This window comes from Chrysochloris asiatica, unplaced genomic scaffold (genome assembly GCF_000296735.1).
Source record: "Chrysochloris asiatica unplaced genomic scaffold, ChrAsi1.0 scaffold00023, whole genome shotgun sequence".
NCBI lineage: Eukaryota > Metazoa > Chordata > Mammalia > Afrosoricida > Chrysochloridae > Chrysochloris > Chrysochloris asiatica.
The window spans coordinates 19,346,225-19,368,635 of NW_006408541.1; the positions used below are offsets into that span (position 1 = coordinate 19,346,225).

General features: G+C 44.6%; 1 pseudogene; it reads right to left on the reverse strand.

Annotated features, from left to right (window-relative positions):
- Positions 1–2,276: 2,276 nt before the first annotated feature.
- Positions 2,277–12,591, reverse strand: LOC102816679 (annotated as a pseudogene).
- Positions 12,592–22,411: the final 9,820 nt, after the last annotated feature.

Sequence of the window (22,411 nt, forward strand, 5' to 3'; positions counted from 1 at the left end):
TTGTTAACCTCCTCTTTGCAGCGGTGCATTTTCAGTTTTGTGTTCTTTTCATCATTGTCAATATCCCATGACAACTTCCCCTTAGCTAGATCTCCAAAAATGTACACAGTCACCCAGCAACACCCAAAAGGAGAAGTATGATGGAGGGGAAGTCAGAGAGAACTCGCCACCACTTGCAGGTAAAAGGTCTTATTTTTACAAACTTGACAGAAGCACATGACTCTGAGTGTGCCCTGCAAGGGCCCTCCAGGGTCACTAGAAGCTGCCTGGAAGCTTACATTTCCACAGCAAATCTGATAAACCCACTACCTCTCCCCAGAAAGAAACAGATACCCGTCCACCTGAAGACCTGTTCACCTCTACTCAAGCAGCTCTTCTTCCAGGAATCTCCCGATCAGATCAGCCTGCCCCCACACTGCCATGAGGCTGGTGGCTGTGTCTCCCTAGTTAACTCTTTATCTTCAGCATCCTTGGGACAGTACCTGGAGCACAGTAGACACTTAGGCTCAGAACACTGAAGCTACCTGTGAGCATCACGCAGACAGTAACTCCTGAGGCTGGGGGTCACCCTAGAATGTTTGAATGCATGAGTGAATGAAGAAGTGGCCCCAGCTCCTCAGGTAGGTTGCAGACCTGAGAGAGATATACTTTGTTTTGTTTTTTAAAGTTTTTATTGTGAATGGTGTGATAGTTTACATGGGAGAATACCAGCTTTACATTCATCCTATCATATTTTGTTTCATTGCAATGATTACAATCTCCTCCATGTATCATCAAACAACCAAAGGGTATACCCTACAAGCCTGCCTCCAAACTGCCAGCACACAGCCCCTCTCCCTCCCTGAGTTCACAGTCCCCAGCTGCTCCATCTCTCCACATCATGATCTCTGCCTCTGTCTCTGACATCATTGCTTATCTGGGTAGGGTCCCGCATTCCGCTCTTCTCCCTTAATGGTCTCAGGGACCTCCTCTCCTGGACTGCAAAGTTAGCCACTCCCCTCCTTTTGTTACAAAATGTCTACCTTTTACATTTTCAACCCTCACTGTCAGTCGTGATAGCAATTATTCACTATTGTACCACAAAAGTCTTATCCCCATCTCCTTTCATCAGCCCTGTCCCAACAGATTGGAAACCACTCAGTGGCGATTCTACCTTCCCCCGTACCCTCTGGATCTAGGCTCCCTCTTGAGAGATTGTAAGCCAGTCACTTCTTGCCTTTGTAGTCCAACTCCCCCCTCCCTTGGGTAGTCAATGTCTAAGTTGCCCATCTCTGTCAACCCTGCGTATTGAGAGAATGGGAATGATCCTTGCTGTAAAGATTTGTTCCCTCTTTTGAGCTACTACATCCATAAGTATAGGTCAAGTTCATCAAATCGTAGCAGATTACTCTTTCCCCGCCCCCCTTCTTTCTTTTTCTAGTCAAGTTCTGCTCATCCAGCCATTGAAGCCAGATCAAGTGGGTACTATCTGCAAGGGTGGGTGTTCTTGTGCATCTCCCCTCACTTCATATCAGCTGGATGCTTCACTTTCCGCTCTAGTCCTCTGTGGCCATATCACTGTCTCTGGGCCCAGGAGTCCCCAGGTCTTGCCATACTGTCAGCCAACCAGGGCTCAATCCGGGCTCACAGGCATCTATTTGTACTTTGTTTCTTGCCACAGTCCTTCAGAGCCCCAGAAGGCCTGCTTCCCTCCCTTTCTCCTGGGCCAGGGCCCTGGAAGGAGGTTTTCTGAGGTTACCTTCATGGGTGCTGCTGGCAGGTGTGGAAAAGAGTGTGACCTGGGTTTCAATCTCCAGGTCACACCTTGCCAGTCACATAGCCTTGGGAAAGTTGGCATCACCTCTTTAAGGCTTGATGTACTCATCTGTAAAATGGGTCCAATGATGGTACCTATGTCCACAGATCTGTTGTTGTAAAGTTGGTTCAGACTCATGGCAACCCCATGTGTTACAGGGTAGAACTGAGATCCCTAAGGTTTTCTTGGCTGTAACTTTTATGAAAGCAGGTTACTAGGTTCTTCGAGGTACCACAAGGTGGGTTTTACCAATCTTTAGTAGTAAAACACAAATCGTTTGCGGCACCCAAGAGCTTCCTACTCCACAGGGTTAGAATAGTCTGTGTTCAGTAAGAGGATGTGGTCTTGTCCGGGGAACACCACAATCGAGTGGCAACTGTATCTTTGTGAATTGGGGCCTTTTCCTCCTCTCCACAGCCTGAGCTGTCCCCAAACCCCCATTCCCTGTCCCAGTTCCCTGGGTAGCTCCTCAAGGCCTCTATCAGTGGTTCATTTCACCTTTGCTGATGTCAGCCAAGATGCTGTGATGACAAAGCAGGTGGGAGAACAATTAGACAGGTCTCAATGGGCTAAGTGAGACAGAGGTAAATAATGATATATGCACAACCTGGGAACAGCAAGGTTCTGGGATACAGAGATCAAGCCATAGTTGGAATGTGGAAAAGTGGGGAACAATATTAAGATGCTTGACTGTCTTTTGAATCTTGGTTTTCCTTGCATTATATTATAAAATAGACACTGGAGGAGGAGAGAAAGGAATAGTGAAAAGCATCACCATAGAAAGCTTGTAAGTCTGTCTTCTGCCTATAACGATTGGAATACCTAAAATGGGGCTACAACAGGCCCAGTGAAGGAAGCTTCCTGCGGATCCTCTGCAATACATAAGACTATAGGTGGAAGCCTGAGCCACATCCAGATCTCCAGAGATGGGAAATTCCCTCTTGAAAGGACAAGCAGACCAACCTGGAGAGGCTAGAAGAACAGAAGATGCTTCTTGAAAGAAAGACCTACGGGAAAAATATAAAACAGCATAGGCAGACCAACTGTTACTACAAGAACAATCAACTTGCTTGCCCAGGAAACATCAAGTCAAGTGGTTGGGTCCCCTCAGTGCAACCCCCCTTCCAAGACTAAGACTCAATGGGAATACACGCTGTATTGGTGATCACGATCCACACCGACAAGGGGAAGTGACGGAAAAACAGCAATGAAGCAGTGAGCTAAGCCCTACAACATTCAATAGACTTCTGTGAACCTGGGTGAAGACCTGGTTGGCCAGCAGTGTGGCAAGATCTGGGGCCCAGAGTCAGTAACATAGCCACAGAGGACTAGAGCGAAGAGTGAAGTGTCCAGCTGATAAGAAGAGAGGGATATGCATAAGAACACCCATACTTGCAGATAATACCCACTTGTCCTGGCTTCAATGACTGGATGATCAGAGCTCAACCAGAAGTAAAAAAAAGAGGGGAAAAAAAAAAAAAAAAAGTATTCTCATACAATTTGATGAACTTGATCTACACCTATGGAAGCAGTAGCTCAAAAGAGGGAACAAGTCCTAACAGCAAGAATCATTCCCACCCCCTCCACACACAGAGTAGACAGGGATGGGCAACTTGGACATTGGCTACCCAAAATGGGGGGTGGGGGCTACAAAGGCAAGAAGTGACTGGCTTACAAGCTTTCAAGAGGGAACCTAGATCCAGAGGGCATGGAGGAAGGTAGAATCTCCAGTGAGTAGTATTCAATCTGACTAGCCTGGGCTGATGCAAGGAAATGCAGATGGGTCTCTTTCGATACAATAGTGAATAATTGTTATCAGGACTGATTGTGAGGGTCGGAAATGTAAAGGTAGACATTTTATAGCAAGGAGGGGAGTGATTAACATTTCAGTCTAGGAGCGGAGGTCCCTAGGATCATCAAGGGAGAAGAGCAGAGACCGGGACCCTACCCAGAGAAGCAGTGATGCCTGAAATGGAGCCAGAGATGATGACGTTGAGCGATGGGGCAGCTGGAGACTTTAGATCCAGAGAGGGAGAGCGACTGTGTGCTGAAGACCTGTGGGGCATGGGGGAAGGATTGCATGGAGGGGATTGTAACCATGGCAATGAAGACAATATACGATAGAATGAATGTAAAACCAATGTTCTCCCATGTAAACTATCACATAAGTCACAATAAAACATTAAAAAAAAAAAAAAAAGATGTTGTGATGAACTTGTTTGTTACTGTAACTGGAATGAGCATGCATTCCTTCCCTTTCTCCTCTTGCCTTGAAGAGAGGAAAAGCTTCCTCTCACCTAGGAGAAGGCAGAAGGCAGCTATGCCTGGACTGTGATTCCTCAAGGTAGGGATAGGCGTTTCTCATGGCCATGACCCCAGCACCCAGGGTCACATCTGTGAACGCTGCTTGGGAATTAAGAAAGATGCTGAGACACCTCCTGCTCCAAAGTATCCCCCACCCCACTGGCTCACCACAGTGACAGTTGGTGGACAAGATTACTGTGCGCCTCCTCTGTACCAGGTACTATGCTAGACTTTTCTTTCTTTTTTTTTTAACCTCTGTTCAAGTTTAATAGAAATTACAAAAGATCAACAGGCACCTGCTCCACTACTGGTACATGATCCACAGCAGCTGGCCTGTCCCACAGTACAATTCAGGCCATTCCCACCAGAGTGAAGGAGGGTTGGTCACCCATCCCCTGCAGGAAAGGCTTGTCCTGTCACATATTACATCTCAGCCAAGTCTAAGGGCTTGTGTTTTAAACATGAACAACATCCAAAAGAGGTTTTTTGTGTTTTGTTTTGTTTTCCCTCCAGGCTGTTTGCTGTATCCTGGCATTAAAACGGCTCAGTGCCCACTTATGCTTGGAGAACTATGCCTTGCTTTTCTGAACATCAGGCTTGTTGGTGTGGTCACAGTAGGGCTTCCAGCCAACTGGGCATACTTCCCTGTGCTTGTCTCTGAACTGGAAAGTCTGAACTTGTCTTAGAGTCTTATCCAGAGAATGTCTAAAAGAGAGGTCTTTCCAGTCATCTGCCGAAGGGTCCTTTTATCGTCAATGATGAAGAGGCCCCTGAATAAGATGCCTTCATCCACTTTAAGACTCAATAGTCCTGACCAATGGTGCTCTTGGGGTTTGACACCGAAGGAATGTTTCTGGGTCCCAGCCCTCCTTGTTTCTTGGGTGTATTGATCCAAGCCAGATGATCTAAGTGAGAATCTATAGAAACACCAATGACTTGGCAGTTGAGGTTCTTAAATTCTTCTGCCCCATCACTGAAAGTAATGACAGTGAAGTCAAGAGGGTGAAAAAGAACACAATATATTTTCTTTTGTAACCAAATGGGTTGATATCTTTGAACTGATCATCTGGCATTGTTATCATCTGGCTGTAGCTTTGAAATTGGGGGCAGAGTGCCCAATTTTGGCAGTTCCTTAACACTTACCTTGTTACCATCAGTTGCAAGACTGAGAATATTAACACCAGCCAGGAAAAGAACCTGTGTGAGACTTTTCTACACGTCTACCTTATTTCCCAATAGGCCTGGAAGATAGATATCATTATTCCCATCTCACAGATGTGGATACTGAGGCTCAGCTAGCATAAGCCTGAAGCCACCCACATACTGAATGGAACAGCTTGTAAAGGACATTCCAACCAGGACATCTGACCCTGTCCATTACTCTTTCTACCATCCCTTCTGCTCAGAATTTCCCCTTTAGGAAGTTATTCTTTTGAGTTAACAAGTTCTGTCTTAAAATATTTTCTACAGAAACTAACTCAAAACTGGGTCTTAAAATCTAACATTACTTTCTATCCACTGGTAAAAACCAATGGCGTGCTCTTCAAGGGAGGGAAGGATGTCTTGTTTGTCTTGGGTTCTCATTGCCTATCGCAAGGCCTGGAACCGAGGTCCTGGAATAGGAGTTCATTAGACACTTGTGGAATGGCTATGTAAATATGTGACTAAATGAAAGCAGCCACCTCACTGACCATGAGTCTGTCCCTGTGAAGTCATCACTCTTTTGAATAAGATGAGACCGTACAACCCAGCTGTCACAAACTGGTCATAAGGCCCACAGACAGGTTCTGTTCTCTCTCTCTCTCTCTTTTTTAATGTTTTATTGTGAATTATGTGATAGTTTATATGGGAGAACATTAGCTTTACATTCATCCTAACGTATATCATTTTGTTGCCATGGTTACAATCCCCCTCCATACATCCACAACCAACCCTGCAAGCCTGCCCTCTGGTTATCTGTTATCTTTTTAAAATTTGATTGACTTGCCAATATTTCAAAATTTGGAGACTCCACATAAAAACCCAGATTTGCAGCACATGGCAGAGACTGACTGGCTTTAACCACACCCATGTCCTTTTCTTCCTGTCACACAGTAGTCTATTTCCCAGCCTCCCTTATAGTTCATTGAGAGCATGTGACCATATTCTAGCCAATGGAACATATGCGGTACTTCTTGTCTGGTCCCAAGAACCTTCTTTGCTCACGTTCACATTCTCTCCCTTCGTCTTACAATCAGAATCAGGAGATCCACAGAAGGCCTATGAGACTCCAGAGGGTGGCAGGACCACAACAACATGGAAGGAGGCAAGATTCTTCTATGGCTCCCTGGAGTTTCCTGATGACCAATGCTGGGCTGTGGTGGGATTTACTTATGGCATCAAGGCGCTGAGCTTTGGGGTTGGTTGTTAAAGCCTATCCAGACTCAAGCAGCTTCTCTTAATAAATCAGCAATCTGACCACACCAGGCTCACTTTTCTACATGACAATATGAGCTGGAGTCCTATAGGAGACTCCCCCTTCAGCCTGGCAGGCGGTTTCCAGCTCATCTGACCCCTGACTCCAATCTGCTTGGTTCTTGGAGTTATTTGATTTTGCAACTCCTGATCAAATCCCACCCCTCCCTTAAATATACAGGCAAACCATATATTTAACCACAAAGAGGATTAGATACTGTCTGGAGGTCATAGCGTGTTGCGGATAGAGCTCTCCTAGCTCCTAGCCTAGTGTTCTTTCTCATGTTCTTTCTTACTTGGGAGCAGAGAGTAGATTTGATTAGCAAGTGGTAAGAAGAAGGTGATGTTCAAAGTCTAGGACCCTTCTGAGGGAAGAAGAGTTAAGTGGCCAAAAGGAGAAAGATTACTCCAGATGGTAAAAACCCACACCAGCTCTTGAGCCAATTCTGACCCAGTGACCCTACAGACTCAGTAGAACTGTCTCATAGGGTTTCTTAAGTTGTAAATCTTTACGGAAACAGACAGTCAAATCTTTCTCCCACAGAGAAACTGATGGGTTCAAACTGCTGACCTTGGAAATGTCAAAAAAAAAGGCAGCCTGGTGGTGCAGTGGTTAAGTGCTTGGCTGCTAACTGCTCATCAATGTTCCACAGGAGAAAGACCTGACCATTTGCTCCCATAAAAATTGGGGGTGGGGGCGAGGTGGGGGTGTGCCATGGAGTTGTTTCCAACTCATAGTGACTCTGTATTGGGTTTCCCAGGCTGTAGATCTTTAACGGGAACAGGAAGTCTCATCTTTCTCCAGCAGAGCAGCTGATATACTTGAACTGCTGATCTTGCAGTTTTCAGCCCAACCCACTACACAATTAGGACTCCTCCCTGCAAAGATTACAGCCCAAAAACCCTAAGGGGCAGTTCTACTCAGTCACATGGAGTTGCTATAATTGAATCCACAGCACCTAAAAACAACCCAAAAGGTGTGAGACTTTCTGCGCCCCATGCATTCTTTATCCCCATTTCCTGAGAAAAGGTCCATACCTTTAATTTTTTAGAATGAATTTTGTTGTTGTTGAGAATATACACAACAAAACATGTATCCATTCTACACTTTCTACAAGTACAACCCAGTGACACTGATTATGTTGTTTAAGTTGTGAAGCCATCCTTAACCTCCTTTTTTGAGGTGTTCCTCCCCCTCGTAGCATAAACTCTCTGTCCTCTAGGCTCCTATCCAATCTTTGAAGCTGCCATTACTGATTTCATCCACATAGATCTTGAAAGAGTCTAAGATTCAAAGCAGACGTTTTTTCTAGTTAAGCCAAACTACTGTTTTGTGTGGGGTTTTTTTGTTTTGTTTTGTTTCTAACATGCCACAAAGAAGTGCAATTTTTATTTTATTTTTTTGCAGGTTAGTTTTACTTCAGCCTTTTAAGGGCTCAATTCTTTACATGGGCCTTGGTGGAGGTCGTGGGGCAGCCCCTGCAGGTCTAAATCGGGGTGGGATTGTTCGGTCCTTCCGAGCTTCAAGAGAATGGTTCCTGACCACCTTGCTGTGAACGGCACAGTTCACACAATAATGCAGTTTCACGTACAGCTTAGGAAGTACGTATACATTGAAGACATTCACTTCGGAAATATCCCTGATGTCTGCAGCCCCTATTATGTTTCGAATTACGAACTTCTTAATGGCCTTGTGTTTGGGCACGCAGCGGGCATAGTTCCTGCAGCGAATAGGCTGCACGTGGCCATGGCCTTTTTTGGCATGACCATTGTTTCTCCTTTTCTGTCATTTTGGAAGCAAGGACGAGAGAGAGAGAGAGAGAGAGAGAGAGCGCACTACTGTTTGGTTTTAAGAAGACTTCAGGTGTTTTGGGTTCAAGGTCTAAAAACAATCTCAGAGCAATAGTTTCAGGGTTCATCCAGCCTCCATGGCTCCAAAAATATTGAATTCCATGAGAATTTGAAATTATGTTTGGCATTTCCCCCGTGTCGATCAGGATTCTTGTATGGAATCTTTGTTCAAAATGTTCAGCATTGGTAGCCAGGCACCATCTACACTCATAAATTCTCCATCATCTGCCTTGCTTAAAGGTGCTGGGCAGGTGAGAATAGAGGCAGTAAACAGCAAGGAGTCACTATCGAAGCTATGTGCTTCTTGACTGCCTACCCAGAATGGTGTGTGAGGAATGAACCTGCTGTTACAGGTGACCAACCAGCCATGTTTCCTCGGGTCTTGTGTGTGTGTGTGTGTGTGTGTGAGAGAGAGAAAATATTCACAGTAGAATTATACCCATTCGTCAATTGCTGCATGTACAATTCCGTAATGCTGATTACATTCTTCAAGCTGTGTAATTGTTCCCACTGTCTACTCATTGCTTGACTTCGACTATTTCTTAAACTTCTTCCCTTGGCCTAAGAGTTAGGACTATCCTAGTCTTAGCACCGAAAGTTCTGCCTCCCCAGGAATCTCCTAGGTTCCAGGCAAACTAGGATGGTTGGTCACCCTGGTTCTTGGGGACCATGTGCTGCTTCTCCTGTGAGCATTATGAACCAATCACAGAAGGGACACTAAGATCTGATGATGCATGTTGTTTAAAACACTCAACTTTTCCACCCAAACCAATGTCTCCAGCAGGCACTTGGCCAAGACTCCAGGAGGAATGCCGGCCATGATGGATTTACTGAGAGATGGCTACAAAGACAAGTGTGGCTCTATACCTGGATCTCTCTGTGAGTGTTGACTTTGGACTCCATTGTAAAGATAACAGGGATATACTTTTAGGGGGAGATTTGGTCTGATATTCCAGTTTAGAAATGATTGACTTCTACCCCCAGCTTGGAATGTTCATTTGTTAAAGGCTAAATCTGACTTCTCAGAAATGAATCATGTCATGCCATACTCACATACCGGAGGCAGTCCCATCCTGTCTAGGCACAGAGGAATGAGGAAAAGCCCCTGCCTTGGAGAAGCAGAGATGAAGTTCAGTAGGTGGAACAGAAGTGTGCCCTGGGCTCAGAGAGGGAGAAAGAGAACCTTGTGTACAGAAGCAGCTCAGGTCTCCTGGAGCTGATAGAGGAGAAAAGTGGAATGGGGGTACAGAACAACCCTCTCAATCTCTGAGGGCTGCCTCAGTCCAGAACTGGGCTGGAGATTTCCCATTAAACATGGTGGATTGAACACACTTATTTATCACCACTGTTTTCTGAAATCCCAGCCAAATGATTTAAATAATTTAAAATAATGCCAATCTACCCACGGGCACAAAGAGAATATACGCAGAGATAACTTTAAATGAGGGAATTCATCCAAATTCTGGAAGTTGGGGCTCCTGGTGTGGTGCTGTACAATCACAAGGTCAGCAGTTCAAATCCACCAGCTGCTCCTCAGAAACCCTATCCAGGGTCGCTATGAGTTGGAAACAATTCAACGGCACTTAACAGCAACAACAACCCACAGGGACAAAGAGAACATGTGCCAAAATAACAGCAAATGAGGGGATTCAACCAAATTCTGGAAGCTGGGAAGCAGATGGTAAGCAAGGCTTAATAGGAAACACGAGAAGCTGAACTGGATTGTATTCAGGGAGTCGGGTTGGGGAGGAGTTGGAGCAGACATCAGAAAACAAAGCAACCTGTAGACTCTCAGCAAGAGTTAGGGATTGGAGTGGTCAGAAGCCTCCAAAGACCCAGGTGTAGGGTAGGACTGAAAACAGAAGGGCTGATTGATTATTAGTTTGGGGGACAAGTGCCTTCTCAATCTGCTACTTCAGACTGGCACACTCAGGATGTGATCACTCCTTTACCATGGCAGGAGGGTCACTCTCTGGAGAGGCTGGAAGAGAATACTAGAGGATAGATAACGCTCATATAGGGATCAGCATGAGGTCTGGTCTGGCATATACAAGGTCCTCGTCACATCATCATGATCATTAATAAATTCAGATGGCCTCTTCTCTTTACTTTATTTTCTTCTTCTGGTTGCAGAAACAGACTCAAAGACACAGAAGACAAGAGAGATACCTTCCGGTATTTACTATCTCTTTCTTCTTTCGTAAAAGAATCTTTCTTTTTAGCTGGACATCTTGCCTCCCAGATTCAAGACATTTCCCAATCTCTTTTGCCATTGTGTTGTTGTTCTTAAGTGCCATTGAGTTGGTTCCGTCTCATAGCAACCCTATATAGGGTTTCCAAGGAACAGCTGCTGGGTTTGAACTGCCAACCTTGTGATTTGCAGTCCAGTGCTGATCTACAGCACTTTAAGTGTGGTCATATGTAAGTGGAAGTGTTGTGAGGAACTTCAGGGACATCTCTAAATGATGGGAACACTAGCTTCTTCTTCTCTTCCTCTGTCCTGCTCTCTGGATTGCAGATGTGATGGCTAGCACTCCAGCAGCCATATTAGACCATGAGGTCACATGCTAAGGATATGGCAGAGCAGAGAGAGGGAAGAAGCCATCTTCATGGAGTTGACACACCAGCCCTGGATTGTTTTCCTCTGATGAACTTCTATCTTGTTTTGGGTACTATTAATTTGGAGGTTTCCTGTTGTATTTAATTGATCCTAAACCTATCTGATAATCTGGGTTGGACAACCCCAACCCCTTGTCCTCTTTCCTATTTAGAGAGCCTAGAAGATCCAAATCAGCAGAGACCTTAGCTGTTTGGAGTTCAAAGGCCCAGGGGCAAAACCCAGCTATTAAATATTTTCTTTAGCTCATATAAAGTTGTAAAAATACATATAAAATCTATGTCTCTGGCTCTTCCTGAATAACTGGTGTATCTGGCAGTGCTGGATTCATGTTTCAATATGGCAGATTTGGATGGGGCCTCTGCTTGCTCATTTTCACAATCCCCACCTGTCTATTGTATGAAAATGCTTTCCTTAGCCTATGAGCATGTATGCATAGGTGTTCTCAGTCCAGCTCAACAGATGAGGAAACAGAGGCTCAGAAAGGATTTACCCAAAGTCACATCGCATAAGTGATGGAACAGAGACTTAAGACCATCTACATTCCACTCCCGCCCTGTCAGCACTTGAGCTTGTCACCCTTGACTTCTCAACCCCTTGCTCCAGATTTCAGAAGCAGAATCTAGAGCCAAAGAGGAAGAAATACTTAATCATTGTTGTCATATTGTATCAAAATGATGGGGCTGGCTCCCTGCTTCACTGTGAGCATATCCTCAACTTTTAGTGCAGAATGAATGAGGTGGTAGGTCCATCCTGACCCAGAGCTGGGATGTGAGCTTAGGACTCTTTCCCTAGAGCTGGCTGTTGCTGTCTAACTAAGCTACTTTCTCCTGGATGCTGACAGAAATCAGGAACACAGACTCCGAGGTCAAGAACACAGGCTCCGAGGTCAAGAACACAGGCTCTGAGGTCAAGAACATAGGCTCTGAGGTCAAGAACATAGGCTCCGAGGCCCAGCATAAAATACCAGTTGCCAGCAGTCCATCCTGACTTACAGTGACCCCATGTGTGTCAGGGTAGCTGTGCTCCATAGGACTGTCAATGGTTTAAGTCTCCAGAAGCAGATCACCAGGCCTTTCTTCTGAGACCCCTCCAACCTTTTAGTTAGCAGCTGAGCATGGTCAGCATTTGTACCACCCAGGCTTTGGTTTCCCCACCAGCTGAGTGGAGATAATTATGGTCCCTATCACAGGGCCTTCATGAGAACTAGATGAGATGATTGTATGTGAATCTTTTTGCACAGTGACGGACACATAGCAAGTACTCCATAAATAATAACCATTACTGCAACACATATTTTGTATGTGTGTGTGGTGGGGAGGCTTCGCATGTCTATGGAAATGCTTGCCCTTAGCCATCGACTTGACATCCCTTACACAGCCTACACCTTGTACAGAGGGGCCTGCCCAGGTAAGGATGACCCACAGATCTCAGGGACTTGAGAATACCTAATTGTCTATTCACATTTTATCTTCCCACCAACAGGGAACAAGCTCCCATTCTCCAACCGGCCCCGGTTGGAGATATAGAAAGAACTTGAAACCATCTGGTCCTTGAGGACCATCCACATGACGCTGATACAGAGAAGATGATGACAAGTCTTGTGGGAAGGGAAACAAAAGGGCTTCCTCAAGGAAGACCAATTCTCACACTGTCAGGTGCTCACCCCAATCTGTGCTCTCCTCTTCTTCCTGCGCAAATGACTGGACTACATTTCCCAGTTCCTCCTTGCAATGTGCTGTGGTCACATGACAGAGCTGTTACACTAAGAGGTGGGCAGAAGTGATTGGCACCACTTCTGAGCCTGGGATTTCCCCCTGCCATCCCCCAAATACTCTTTCATATTCTTCTCTTCAGACTGGCTGAAACAAAAAAGATGGCGCCTATGGTGCTCATGGGAAATAATGAGACTCACAGCTTCTGCCTGACTAAAGCCAGGACCATGTGGAGAAGAGAGGCCCACCCCAAATTGCTACATGATCAAGAAATATATACTTGGAGCATATTTGTTCAGTATTTGTAACATTCTATGTGCTTCTTACCTGGCGTGCTGCTGAAGGATAAGCACAGGAATGCTAACCGAAAGGTCAGTGGTTCAAACCCACCAGCTGATCCTCAGAAACCCTATCTAGAGTTACTAAGAATCAGAGCCACTGGATGGCACTTAACAATGTGTGTTACATTAACTAGACTTATTCTAACAACTGTCTTTCAAGTAGGGCATTTTGTTTTGTTTTGTTTTTCTTCCCATTATGTAGCTTTTCTCCTCACAACCTTGACAGTTACATTTCCTAATAAAGCACTAAGTTACTAATGCTATTTTTAACTACTATGCCTCATAAGTAACTTTTGCACTGGGATATTCCTGTTCCTTTTCTATTTTGATTCCTTTTCTGTTGGCTGGATTGCATTTAGATAATTCAGAAAGAATACGAGAGAACTAGAATTCCCATGTCTGAGACTGTATCTCTGCTCTCTTAATGAGTAAGTGATGTGCTGTGTGGATAATGAATTTTGAGGGGTGCATCCTTCTTCATCCCGACTCCAGTTCTCAGTAGACACTGGCCCACATTGATCTAGAGTCCCAGGTTGCCATGGAGAAGTTCAAGATCAGCATGTATCACCCAGGGCCCTGGCAGGAAGCAAGTGGCACACTCAAACTGAGCAACTGAGGAATTTAAGAAAGGAATTATTTGCAAAGACATGAGCCGGTTTAGTCATCATTGGCTTTCTGTACCATTTCAGCATTGCTTCTATATGGCAACAGATATTTACTGCTAATACTTGTGATACATTCTCTCTTCTGTTTTTTGTTTTGTTTTGTTTTTCCAAGCCATGGGGGCAAGTTCGGCCAGTGTGTTCAGCAAACTAAGAATGCATGAAAGTTAATGCCCTGGAAACAGCCAATGGTGCGTCAGCAGATTGGTGGATACATCCTCTAACTTCCTGACTCTTCAGGTGGGTTAGCAAGACATATAAGGGTACTTCAAAAATCATTGCTACACAAGTGTAAATTGCTACAATTTGATGAACTGAACCTTTGCTTAAGGATGCAGTTGCTTAAAATTCCAACCGAGATGGAAATAGTCTTTATATCAAGGATCAAGTGCACTCAGTTGATGGTGATGGTGGTGGTAGTATGCTGTGGAGTTGGTTCCGACTCATAGTGACCCTGTACAGGGTTTCTGAGGCTGTAAATCTTTACAGGAGCAGAAAGCCCCATCTTTCTCCTGCAGAACAGCTGGTAGTTTCGAACTGGTGGCCTTGAGGTTAGCAGCCTGACTCATAACCACTACACTACCAGAGCTCCTTACTGAGTTGATTGTTGTTGTTGTTAAGTGCCGTCGAGTCGGTTCCAACCCATAGCGACCCTGAACAGGGTTTCCAAGGCTGTAAATCTTTATGGGAGCAGAAAGCCTCCTCTTTCTCCCGCCAGAGCAGCTGGTAGTTTCGAACTGCTGACCTTGCGGTTCACAGCCCGATTCGTAACCACTATGCTACCAGAGTTCCTTTTAGGGACGGGCAATTTAGACATTGGCTATCTTACATAGGGAGTCCTGGTGTGGCACTGCAGGTACATGCGCTAGACTACAAAGTTGGTTTGAACTGCATGGTTAGTGGTTCAAGCTCATTAGCCTCTCCTCGGAAACCCCACGCAGGGTCACTATGGGTTGAAACTGACTCCATGGCACTTAACAAACAACAACATGAAACATAGGAGGCTATAAAGGCACAAAGTGGCTAGCTTACAAGCTTTCATGAGTGTGCTTAGTCTTAGAATGAGGGAGGTAAGGGAGAATCCCAACCGGATAGTTTTCCTCTTTTCCAGCTGGATCTGGTAAAAGGGGATGGGAGTTAGGATTTTATGATTCAATTGTGAGTAACTGTTAACAGGATGAAGCTCCATCGTCACAACTGTAATTGTAAAAGCTGTGTAACTAAAAGTGGGTAATAAGTAGTTCATCTTTCATTTCAGGAACAGACGATCCCAGGACCATGAAGAAAGAAGAATATGAGAGCAGTGTGAGATCCCTACCTAGAAAAGTGTGACAGCAGAGATGGTGGCAGAGGTGGTGGTATGGAGAGACAGAGCAGCTGTGGGCTTCTAGGCCCATGGACTGAGAAAGTCTGTGTGCCTGTGGGCAGGAGGCAGGCTTGCAAAATGTGCCCTTTGGACATTTAAATGAATATATATTTTGTGTTTTGTATGTGTACATCAAATATTTTTGCTTTGTTGATTTGTGAAAAATAAGATGTAAAAGAGAAGGGAAGAAGTAGGAAAGGGATTGTAATCATTGAGATGAAGCAAAACGTTCAATGGGTTGAGGGCAAAGCTGATGATTTTGTCTGTTAACCTTCATGCAATTCACAGTAAAATACTTAAAAAAAAAAAAAAAAAAAAAAACACTGCTACAAAATCATAGGAATCTTTAGTAAACAAAAATATAAAACTGTGAAACTATTATTTCCCAGCATATGGGATAAAACACTAGACTGCAAGGTTGGTTTGAACCACAAGATCCGGCAGTTCAAACTCACCAGCTGCATCTCAGAAACCCTATACAGGGTCGCTATGATTCGGAACTGACTCTTAATAACACTTAACAACAACAACAACAGGTTTGTATACTTCTGAAGGTGGTGTTTCCATCTCTCTAACCCTTCCCTGAAGAATTCTATGCTCTTCAATTTGTTGTTGTTGTGAAGTGCTGTCGAGTTGGTTCCAACTCAGAGCAACCCTGTATAGGGTTTTCAAGGAGCGGCTGATGGGTTTGAACCACCGACCTTGCTTCTCTTATGGTACCACACCAGGATTTTTCCATGTACACCATGTCAAAATAGCAGTTTTTGCATCCTTGTGTTCCTTTGAAATGTTCTTTGAGCTTGAGAAATAACAAAATAAAAAGTCTGAAGAGGCAAGGACAACCCTTGATACCCTCGGAGAATGAGCAGGTTTGTTGTCATATTGGGGGGAGAAAACTCCTCAGCACAACTTTCCTGAACTTTTTTGCACCGATGCATTTTTCAATTTTCTTAAAACTTCTTCATAATAAGTCCCATAATTGTCCTTGATCGAGAAAATTTGTCAAGATTACTCCTTTGGGATTCCCCAAAACAGTAGCGATGACCTTCTGAACTAACTCCCCTGCCTTGAATTTAACTGGCCATCGAGTCAGTTCCAACTCATCGTGACCCTGTATAGGTCGACAGCACTTAACAACAAGAAGTACCATTCTACCACTGACTCATAGAGACCCTGTATAGGATTTCTAGGGAGCACCTGGTGAGTTTGAAACAACAACGTTGTGGTTAGCAGCCCAGCGACTTGTATATTCTCAAATCCTTGACTCTTGTTGTGTTTCTGGGGGAACCCAAACCAAGACAGTGGAGTTTAGGGAAGGCAACACAGAGTGGTATAGTACCCAAGGGCTAGTAACAAGATGAGCCATTGCCATCTCTAGGTCCCAAAAAGGAAGCGACAACTTTGGAAAGTAGCAACTGGAGTCTTAAAAGCTCTAGAGTGAGGAGACTTCCACCAAGATGTCGGACTAGGCAGATACACTCCATGGACCCCCTACAACAACCATACGAGAACCCCAATGAAACAGACACAGATGAAAATCCTGGAATCCTGAACTTTAGAGGACTCACTTTACCTCTAAAGTGAGTGAACTGAGTGCCTTCTGGGAGGAGAAGCTGGGTGGGGACAGCGAGAGAGGGAGACTGACCGATGAGCGGCTGGCCAGCTGCAGCACGACCATCTTGAACTTTTGTGAGCAGCTTTGGCAACAAAAGGTGGCCTGGCGGAGCAGATACACACCTGGGAATCCCTTTTCCCCATGCTTCTCTGGTGACCACAGATGTAGCCAGCTCCCACCTTCATCCACCCCCAGCTCTCTGGGAGTTCAGAGCCACACCAGTGTCTGGATCAGAGGGACTTGGCTCCAGACCTGCAAAGCCACCAGAAAAGCATGAATCTAGCAGAAACCCTCATAACAAGCCACTGTGTCCCCAGCTGGCTTGTGGTCCTAGCTGACCCTGAAACCACATCCATGGAGGGCCTCCTCGACAAACTACTTCTGAATTGAGTGCCCTGAACACAGATGACACCTAAGCTTTTAGGAACTCCATCTAGGGACAGGAATTCCACAGTCACATCCTGCCAGCACTCATCTCATGAGTTCCTTAGGTGGAAGGAGTCCCCTGGGAGTGTTCTCCTCTCCTGGAAAGATAGCTACCCTGTTTATTTTGGTTTTCAGTTTTTCCTTTCATTATTTTTGTTTATTCTTTCTTCTCTTTCCATTCCCTTGAATTTTATTCTATCGCTACTTTTGTTTTTTCTTCTTTACTTCTGTTTCTCGTTTTCCTTCTTCCCTCCACTCCCATCTTTCAATCTTCCTTTATTACTCTCTTACTCTTTCTTTTCTTCTTCCCTCTTTCTGGTTTCTTTTAAGTATTTTTTTAAAAATTTCTTCCTTTAGCTCCATTTTCCCCTCCCTCTTTTCTCTTTTTAGTTATTATATTCTTTTTTTCCTTTTTGGTGCCTGTTTTTATTTCTTTTTTCTTTTATTATTTTCTCTTTTCATGTCGACTGCTTGTTTGTTTATTCTGTTTTTCTTTTATGTGTGTGTGTGTGTGTCTCCTCTTTCCCACCTGACAGGAGACAGTAACCATGCCTATACATCCCAGCCAGGGCAGTTCCCTAAGGAGCTCCACTCACTGAGCACCTTATCAACAACAGACAACAATCAACACCAGCCAAGCCCACCCTAAACTGAGGTACATGGACAGTGACTGGAAAACGGTGCACACACTTTTATTCTTTCACTACACTCATAGGAGACGGTTGGGGAGAGCCTAAAAATACATCAGAAGAACTAAATGATGTCTAGCTACAACTACCAACTACTCTGAAAAGAACTACACTAGGAACTCCTAGATAGAGTGGTGGAACAAAATTCAAAATCGTGAAAAAGGCCAAACTTACTGGTCAAATAGAGATAGGTAGAGGTCCTTAGTCACCCCTCAGATCTGGAAACGAACTCACCCCCGTGGCTCAGTTTTCAGCCAAACAACAGACACAGTCATTTGGTGAACAATATACAGGAACAATAGTGCTAGGGAGGTATACATTTGAAATAACCAACCAACCTTTGACGTCAAAAAGATGGCATTTGACAAGGACAAAGTTCAGACGGGTTAAGAAAGAAGGAGGAATGAAAACAGGAAACAAAAGGAGGAAGTGGGATCAGTGAAGTTACATTGTGGGGACTGCAATCAAGGAGATGAAACAAAATGTGTATGAATTGTTGAACGGAAAAACGAATACATTCAGTGAACCTTCAGCCAATTCACAAGAAAAAGTCAAAACAAAACAAAAACTGTATAGAGTTGACTCTGATTTCTGGTGGTCCCAAGCGCACAAAAAAAGGAGGAAGCAAGACAGATGATGGGAGCTGCAGAGGGGATGGTATGGAGTCAGCCACCTACGGGGAGCTGGGGTCAGTTGAGAGAGTCAAAGTAATATATAACCAACCTCTCTCCTCCTGCCTTCTGATCTCCAGCCAGCCATCTCCTGCTTCCTCCCAATGGACCAAATCCAACAAAAAACCAGGCAATAAGAAGGCCCACTGACGTCATACATAGCAGTCAGCCTGCTGGACACCAAGCAGGAGTAGAAGGGGAAGAATGTGCCAGGATAAGCAAACAAAAGATTGGCAGAGCCTGATTATTTTCCTCTGTACATGGTATTGGATTGACTCAATGACTGCCACATGCGGTCAAACACAGTGACAACTGTGAGGATGGCACAGGATTGGGCAGTGTTTCCTTCTGTTTATATATAGGGTCTCCATGAGTCGGAACCAACCAGACGGCCTACCAAGTTCTGTTGAGTCAGCAGGTGGAATAAACTAAGGTGCAAGTGGGAAGTGAGAGTCAGGTTTCCTGTGATCTAATGCTGCCCCAAACTACCCCAAAACTTGGTTGTTGTTAAGTGCCATCAAGTCAGTTCCGATTCAATGGGACCCTGTATAGCCTTTCTGAGGACCAGATGGTGACTTTGAACCACTGACCTAGCACTTCAAACTGACCTTGTGGTCTAGTGCTTATCCTACAGCACCACAACAGGACTCCATACCCCCATATGTAATGACCTAAAATAACAACCATTTTATTATGACTTTCTGAAGCCACTGAGGGTGAATGAACCCCTGAAATGAATGTCCTGAGATTATCTTTAAACCAAAACTATCACTTGAAATGTTCTTAAGATCAAACAATGGTGGTGGTTGTGGTTATGTGGTGTGGAGTCGGTTCTGACTCATAGTGACCCTTACAGGGTTTCCGAGGCTGCAAATATTTACAGGAGCAGAAAGCCTCATCTTTCTCCCATGGAACAGCTGGTAGTTTTGAACTGCTGACCTTAAGGTTCACAGCTCTATTCATAACCACTATGCTATCAGAGTAGCTTAGCTAATAAAGAATGTTTGCTTTGAGAACTGTGCTCTTTTAAGCTGTATCTATATGGGATCAAAGTGGGAGCAGTAACTTGGAAGATTAGATAGAAATCTTAGGGAACAGTAAGTTTATTTATGTTGATGGGGAAGGAATAACTCAGAAAAGGAAGTGTGAACTATTGTACACCTTGAGAAATGTGGTCAGATCAGTCTCAATGAATTGCCCTGAGATTATTGTCCTAAACCCTCAAAACTAATGACTCAGTCCCTCATGGTGTTTAATTATAGCTAAGAAGTTTGCATAACTTTGTCCCCTATATGCTCTACTATGTTGTTGCTGTTGTCAGGTGTCACAGAGTCAGTTCAACTCATAGCAACCCTTTATAGGGTTTCCAAGGAGTGGCTGGTGAACCCTACGTTTCAAAACGTCCTCACAGCCCAGCATATTAACCTGAAGTGCCACACCAGGGCTTCAAAAAGTTTCTGGGAAAATGAAATTAAAAGATAATGGAATTTTTCCACAAGCTTTTTGAAGTTTTCTTGTATGCTCATGGCTGTACCCCTGTACCTGTTCAGCTTACATATCTACCTATGTATCTACTCTTGGTGTGGACATTCTTGTACACATCTCTGGCTGCACCTGTGCAGATTTCTCAAGGACATAATGAGGGGGTTTCCTGTGTTCCTTGCTCCCCTCCTGGGCTCCAGCACCCCCGATCTTTCATTCCCTATCTCCCTGGGGTCTCCACCTGGGCTGCCCTCTCACTTCACCTATTCCTACCCTAACTCTCTTAACCAGGTAAACTTACAGTTCTTCAGAGAGGCCTTCCCTGACCTGTAGGCGGGGCTAGTCCCCCATTGTTGCTGTTGTTAGGTGCCATCCAGTCCATTTCAACTCTTAGGGATCCTATAAGACAGAAGAAAACCACCCCATAGGGTTTCCTAGGTTGTAATCTTTCCGGTTACTTCTTTTTTTATTTTTAAAAGTTTTTATTGTGGATTGAGTGAAAGTTTACAGGGCAGATCATCAGTTTTACATTCAACAAATCATATACTTTGTTTCATTACAATGATTACAATCCCTACCACATAGCAGTTTACCACGAGTTAACAGATTTCTATTCATTTTAGCTCTTTTTTTTTAAAAACACTCAGACATATATAATGATTTACACCACCAAAGAACACATTCTGCAAGTCTGCCTCCTGGCCGCCAGTTTTTAGTCCCTCTCTTCCCATTAATCTAGAGTCCTCAGCTGCTCCCTCTTTCTCTTTCCATGTCCCTATCTCTGGTGTTACTGCTTCTCTGGATAAGGTCCTGCATTCTGCTTGGGCTCTTCTCCCTTGATGGTATTATGGTCCTCTGTTTCTGGACTATAAGATTAATTACTCCCTCGTTTTTGTTACAAAACTTTTACCTTTACAATTGTGACAGCCACAATTAGTCATGATAACAATTATGCACTATTTAATCTTATCCCCATCTCTTTTAACCAGACCCATCTATACAAGACGAAAACTATTCAGTGGGGACTCTTCCTCCACACACTCTTAAACTAAACTCCCTCTTGAAACCTTGTAAGCCAGTTACTTCATGTCTGTATCAGCCCCTCATTTTAGGTAGCCAGTGTCTAAGTTGCCCATCCCTAACTACCCTGTGTACAGAAGGGATAGCATTGATACTTGATGTGAAGACTCCTTCCCTCTCTGTTGGTATTTTGAGCTACTACCAGCTGTTCCATAGGAGAAAGATGAGGCTTTTTGCTCCCTGTAAAGATTTACAGCCTTGGAAACCCTGTACAGGGTCGCTATGAGTCGGAATCGACTCCACAGCACATAACCACCACCACCTCCATGAGTATACGTCAAGTTCATCAAATTGTAGCAATTTGTCCCTGTTTCCTGTATCAAAAATTGTTTTCCTTTTTATCTTCCTCTAGTCGAGCTCTGATTTGATTATCAAGCCATTGAGGCTAGGTCAAATGGGTACTATCTGTTAAGTTTGGGTGTTCTTGTGCGTCTCCCCTCCCTTCATATCAGCTGGATGCTTCACTCTCAGCTCTAGCCCTCTGTGGCTATGTCCTTGTTCATGAGCTCATGTATCCCCAGGTCTCACCACACTTTGGAGCAACCAGCCCTACCTCTTCTCTCTCTCATCTCCAGGTCAGCATGAGTCTCTGGATTGTGGTTGAACTCAGCCCATTTCTTCATTGCTGCCTTTCCCCCTCTCCACTCACCAGTAGACCAATGTGGTCGCCATCAAGCTTACATGCCTGCTCATGTGTTCCCTTTGAATTTCAGTCTTAGAGGGGCCGGTTACTTCTTTATCAATGGAGAAAATATTGAAGTTGTCAAGGACTTCATTCTTCTTGGATCAACCATCAACAATCATGGAAGCAGCAATCAAGAAATCAAACCATGTGTTTCATTAGGCAAACCTGCTGCACAAGACATTTTAAAAGTGTTGAAGAGCAAAGATGTCAGAGGACTTCAGTAACCTCATATGCAAACGAAATCTGGACAGTGAATAAGGAAGACTATAGGTCAGCAGTTCGAAACTACCAGCTGCTCCGCGGGAGAAAGATGAGGCTTTCTACTCCCATAAAGATTTACAGCCTCGGAAACCCTGTTCAGGGTCGTTATGGGTCGGAACCGACTCCACCGGCACTTAGCAACAACAACAGTTTTTGACTAACGTCGATCTGGCCAATACAAGCCCCACCGGATTTGCGATGCTTACCGGTTCCCCCAGGTTCTAGCTGGGGGCTGGCACACAGTGGGCACTCAGCGAGCACCAGGCACGTGGGTGCAGATAGAGGGGCAGGGGAGGAGGCAGAGTCCGGGCGGCAGAGCTCGCGCGGGATGTGGGAACTGAGGACCCCAGGTTTGTTGCTGCCGCTGGGTAGGGAATTCCAGGAAATGCGCGCGGCC